The sequence below is a fragment of the Hordeum vulgare genome, chromosome 7H, assembly GCF_904849725.1.
Source record: "Hordeum vulgare subsp. vulgare chromosome 7H, MorexV3_pseudomolecules_assembly, whole genome shotgun sequence".
Taxonomy (NCBI): Eukaryota; Viridiplantae; Streptophyta; class Magnoliopsida; order Poales; family Poaceae; genus Hordeum; species Hordeum vulgare.
Window position 1 is genome coordinate 381707834 of NC_058524.1, and position 6274 is coordinate 381714107.

Below are 6274 nucleotides of genomic sequence, written 5' to 3' on the forward strand. Positions count from 1 at the left end.
CATAGGCATTTCTAGCAAATCAAACACGCGTGGAAAATAAATGCGGGCACTTCCTATTGAGACAGCATGGTAAACAGTGCATTTGGCACGTTAAACTACGTCAAATAAATGTGCAAGTTCTACAAACGGGTTCTACACGCAAATCTACACGAAAAGCATATAAAAATCATCGCGATCCGACTTACGGATTAAAAGTTACGGGTGAAACAAAATACATTAATTACTGGAATTACCTAAAACGAAATATAAGACCTAAAAGACTACATGGGCCGACACAGGCGCAAGATTGATAAAAAGATGCTCAGGCGGGGGGGGGGGGAGGGGGGGTCCTCACCTTCGTGGGCCAAGGCCCAAGCGGAGGGATGAGCTGGGCTGGGGAGGCGCTGGCCAGCTGGGCAGTTGGGCCGAGGCGCTGGAGGCGCGTCGCTGGGCCGCTGAGGAGGTCAACGCGGGAGCTGGGCCGGGGAGTCGACTCGGCCGGGGGGCGCGCCTGGCGCTGGGCGTCGTGTCGTCCCGTCCTCCCGCACGGGACCGAGCCCCATGGCGGCTGCCGGCGGCGGCTCCTGGCGACGAACGGCTCCGGCCAAGGCGGAGGGACCGGAGGTGCAGATTCGGGCGGTTCTGAGGTCGCCCTTCTCATTCCCGCCGGCGGCGGCATGTGGCGGAGGCCGGCCGAGGAGATCGGGATCGGGAGCATGGCTACCATGGCTCCTGCGGGGAAGACAACAGGAGGTGAGAGAGGGAAGGCAGGAGAGGAAGGGAGGAGAGGAGGTCCGGCGGGCTCTGCTCTGGTGAGCTCCGGCCGGCGACGACGAGGAGCCACGGAAGGCGCTCGGGGCGGCGCGGGCAAGAGGCTGCAACGCTCGGGAGGCAGAACATGGGCGGCGGAGGCTCGGGCTTGCACCGCGGCGCGATGCGGGCTCGGGCGGGCTCCAGATGGGCCTCGCGGGCCCACGGCGGCTGGGACTGGTGGGGGAGGGAGAGAGTGTGGGGAAATAGGGTTCGGTGGTGCGGATTTCGAGGATGAGAGAGGAGTGGCTGCCTATTTATAGACGTAGGGGCTAGGTTTATCCGAATCCGGCCCCGTTTTCACCCACGCGATCGTAACCGAACGAACTCGGACGCGGGGTCGGCTAAATGACCGTGTAGAGTAGGCTAGCCGAGGAAGAGAGGGAAACGGTGCGGCGCGGCAACGAATTTTAAAACACCGACAGACGTCCGACGGTAGCCCGAATACGGTGCCGCTACGGTCGACCGTTCGGGTACCAGACGGTCTCCGATCGCGACGAAATTCGACAGGCGGCCTAGCTATATCTAATCACGACCGCGTGCCAAGTTTCACCTCGATTAGAGAAAGTTTTAAACGCACTTTAAAAACAGGGTTTCGACGGTGCCGCGGGCGTGTGCGAGTGCGGTCGGACTCAGAACGGACGACGACGAGAACCGGCAACTACCAACGAATGCAAGTTTGAAAACTGGCGGCAACGGAGATGCCGATGCAATGCAGATGATGCGAATGATGCGATGATGATGCAACAAAATAAAACAGACACACGACGAAAACGGAAAGAAGGGGGAATCTTCTGGAACATCGGCATCGGGCTGTCACATGCACGTACCCTCCAGAATTCACGTACTCACTCTCCGTTCCTGATGCTACCCAAGATAAGATAACAGCCAATGAACACCGGCAAAACATAATGCAACTGTCGGGACCCCGATCCTAAGTCATAGGAATCCAGCCTGTAACACATCGCATCTCTTTGTGGTCTCACGCACTGTTATCCCCACGGCTGCAGCTTTACCTTAGCCGGGACCGTTTGTGCCTTTTGACTCGCGTATGCAATTGTGTCGCTAGCAATCGAGTGACAGAGAACCCGGATCGACATGTCTAGTCATAAACCAAAGCGGCAGTTCCGCACAGGGACATGCATACATGACCCAGCAAAGCAGGTGTCGGTCACCAGTGAATGTAGACGAGTCGTAGCAAGCTACAAGGACTCCATTACATCGCGTGACATTTCCCCAAAGGGGACACACACAACAGCTAAGAAGGACACATGCCGGTCAACCAATGTGTCCGAAGCAGTAGCGAACTACCATGGCTCGTTAGATCACAAAGGGGCATTTCCCTGTAAGGAATGCTACTAAAGCCTACGGCTAGGTAATCGAACCCCATACATATCAAGTACAACACACATACGCATGGCATACCGATATGTATAGATACATCGATGGCATCACAACATAACCATAAACATACAAGCTTTATTTAAAAGGCTCGGAAGAGCCTCACACATAATATTACACAGAAGGGGTCTCACGACCCATCATAACAGTCATTCAAGTTACAAGCCAGCGGAAGTAGATAAACTGTCTGAGTACAGACAGATGAAACTAGAAGGCACATGGCCTAACTATACTACAGACCCACCCTAGGGCCAGATCGTAGCTGGGATACGAGCTACTTGTCGTCGTCGATGTCTAGAAGAACCCTCCATTAGGGTCATTAACAACCTGTGCAACAAATATTAAGCAAACATGAGTACAAGAGTACTCAGCAAGACTTTAGGATAACTATCTACTCATGCAATGTATCAATAAGGAATTGTGGGGTTTCATGCGGAAAGCCAGCATTTGACTCGTGGCTAGACAACTTGCATTTTTCAATAATTTTGACAACTAGATTTCTCGCACACGAGTCCACTAACGCCACAACAATACTCCATCGTTGAACCATTCCGTCTCCATACGGAAATGCCATCCACGACACTCACGCTTATCTTGACAATTTTATGAGTAGCCATTAAAGTTATCTATGAACAACATATGTCTCCAAGTAGTCCATATCCGCGGATGCGGCTATTCGAATAGATCATAACCCTGCAGGGGTGTACTTCTTCACACACGCTCTCGCCACTTATCGCCATGTTCACGTCATGCACCTCGGCAACCTTCAAGCGGAAGCCCAGCAAGGGAGTCGGCCACGACCTTTAACCACGCTAATACATAGTCCAGGTCTATCGCCTATGTGAGGGTAACCCTCACGGAAGTCCGGCTGAGGTTTCCGCCACGGCCCCAAACAATGTGCGCAGGGTTCCCAAGCCCACCATCCGGGTACCACTTGGTACACCGTGCCACTGCCTACCGCATCACAGCCCACCTCTCAGGTCAGCACTATGCACGGCATCCAGTAGACTATAAACACCAGAAACTACTTGCAACTCCTGGACCGAGTACTAGGCGATTAATAAGTCGAGCGGGGTCATATTTCAGGGCCCAGCATGTGGTAGTATCTCGTCTTGGATTACATACACGGAACTCAGTTCCTAAGGACGGTTCCAATGAAACTACCCGCCATGTACTCCTACATAGCCTTTCACCAGTACCTTTACCAAATCAGGTTCAACACACAACCTTTACTTACTGAACACATTCTCACAATTCTGTTCATCACCCATATGACAAACCATACACAACTCTAAGCATAGCATGCATAGCAGGATAAGGCACATCATGGCTCAAGCATCTACCAGGTATGCTAGGTTGCAAGGTTCAGCTATTTACTGTGACAAAGACAGGTCATGCAAAGGAACTCGGTTCAACTAACATGGCAAAAGCATTTGAAGCATTTGATCCTAATGCAATAAGTAAGTGCAGGAGGGAGAACATGGGATTTATAGGGATGATCAAAATGATTGCTTGCCTTGTTGCTCAGCGGAGGGACAATATCCGTCAGTCGGATATTCGGTGGAATCCGGAGAAGCGGAGCCTACCGATAGAAATGACATCAATCAATAACAATCATATGCAACAAAATGATGCATGAACATGCATGGTGGTATGCTAATGTAGCTACCATTATTAGGTTGAAGTGGATTTGAATCAGATTCAAATATCACTTCAAACGAGGTATTCTTGAATACCATTTTAATTGATCCGATCTGATGCTCAGATCAACTTGTTTTTAACATTAATGGGAATGATATGTTAAGTTGCTGGTTGTGATTGAACAATGTTTGATCATAGCATTTGAAGTGGAATTCAAATGATTTTCAAATTCCAACTCCTAAGCATTTATTAAATTTAACCTATTTATTATTCTACATGTTTGGTCTAGTAACATTTTCAAACATCTTTGAAAATGACATATTCAGATTCCTTGGATTTTTGTGATACTTTTTCATATATAAATTATTTTTAGTGGAGTTATAGATTAATTTCTATGATTTTTAGAAGTTTTGGGCATTTTCTGGAATTCTTTTAAATCAGAAAAACTACTTATTGCGTCAGGCCCACGTCAGCATGGCGTCACCCGTCGGCTGACCTAGTCAGGTCAAACCCGACAGGGGGACCCATTGGTCAGCCTCACAGGGATAATCCCGCGCTGACCAGCCCCTGATTGTGTTTCACTTGCGACTGGGGCCCACTGGTCGGTGACTGCTTAGTGTTTTAAATGTGGATTAGCGAGGCCAGGTCAGATCCCGCCGGAACTGACCGGCGGCGACCAGATCCGCGGTGGGTCTCTGCTGGAGAGTCGCCGGAGTTAGCTGTGGTGCTCGGGATCGAGGGCCGAGAGCACTGGGAGGATCCCCAGGCTCGGCCTCATCCAGTACTGGCCTGAGGGAGGACTGGGGAGGACCGGAGGTTACCGGCGACGAGCTGAGGTGGCGGCCGGAACTCGGGCTCGTCGGTCTAGTAGCTCGGGTGCACGAAACCGAGGGGAAGAAGAGGGGAAACGAGCGCAAGCTCACGGGGAGTGCAGTGGAAGGCTTAGACGGCTCGGGGAGGCGCTGTGGGCGATGAATCCAACGAAGCTCGCCAGCGGCCGAAGCTTGAAGACGACGGTGCCGTTGGCGTTGCAGGGCTCGGGGGGTCTTCTTCTCCGGCAGGGATGGCCAGCTTGTCGCGGGGGAGCAAACAGAGCACTCGGGGGGAAGAACCTCCCGCTAGAGGGCTCGGGCAGCGCGAGCTCGAGCTCCTGTCAATGGCGGCAGTGGGGAACGAAGCAACCGAGAGGAGAGGGGAGGAATGGATCACGGGGATGGATAGGGTCGTTCTCGGGGAGGTTATCCCCGTCTTGCCAGCACACCGAGACATCCAGGCAGGCACGGAGCTGCGTAGAGGCGCCGGGCCTCGCGGCGCCCACCTCCTGCTGCCCACTGGCGAGGAGGAAGACGACACAGGGGAGCTGGGCCTGGGCCAGGTAAGCGACAGGTAGGTGTTTTGCTATTTTTTTCTTGTTTTGTTTTCTATTTTATCCACTGATTTGAATTCCCATTTGTTTTTGCTTAAATATTAGTTGGAATATTTCCAACCACTCCTAAGGTTTGCAACATTTTTGAAACTTGAAAATATTTGAATTCAAATTTAAACTTGAATTCAGTAGCTTTTTGAATTTAAATAAAATGCCAAATGTGTTTTAAAAAGAGTTCTCGTCCCTGATTATTTTTTTTTCATGATTTATCAGAAAAGTTGAATTTTTCTGGAGGCCATTTTGGGTTCATTGATTTTAACAAGTTTGGAATTTCCTTTAAATTGAGAAGTGGCTGGGGTTTTCGAGTTTTGCTTCACCACTTGCTTTGATCTTGTTGAAATTTTCTTGGATGCAATGCAAAGAAGATATGAGCACAATGCTATACTTTGGTTACGGTTCCACGGATGTGACAACAACAATCAGTATGATGCATGTGTGAGGAAGGAAGCATGCATCACTATTCTAGACACTTTCATATGCATTAGTTGAGGTGATTGAATTCTGTACAGAACCTCATATTAAGTTATCTTGACATGCATGAATATGGCATGAACATGTGCATCACGAGATAATGATGCAAAAACATATAAAGAATGTAGAGAACGGAGTCACGGTTCAACCGGAAACTACAAAACAAGTTTCAAAGGCCTACGGTTCAAAACAGCCACAAACACACTCTAATGGGCACTCCCTGGTGTAACCAGGTTGCCACATGATCAAGCAACAAATTATAAGTGGGGTGGTGCATGGGAACACACCACACCATCAACAATGCCCACACAAGCTTCAAAACAATACAAACATACAATCTGTTTTCAACAGCAACATAACAGTTTGTATACAAGATCTAAAGTAGCAACAGCCCTAGAAATTACTCAAACAAGGCATGAAACCAAAGCCATCCAAAAGCACTACAACCCTGAACAAGAAGCTAAGGTAAAGGAATCATCCATGAGCAGATCTATAGACACTAACTTGGACAAAAACTATCACAGATTGGGACTTAGTGAAAATCAC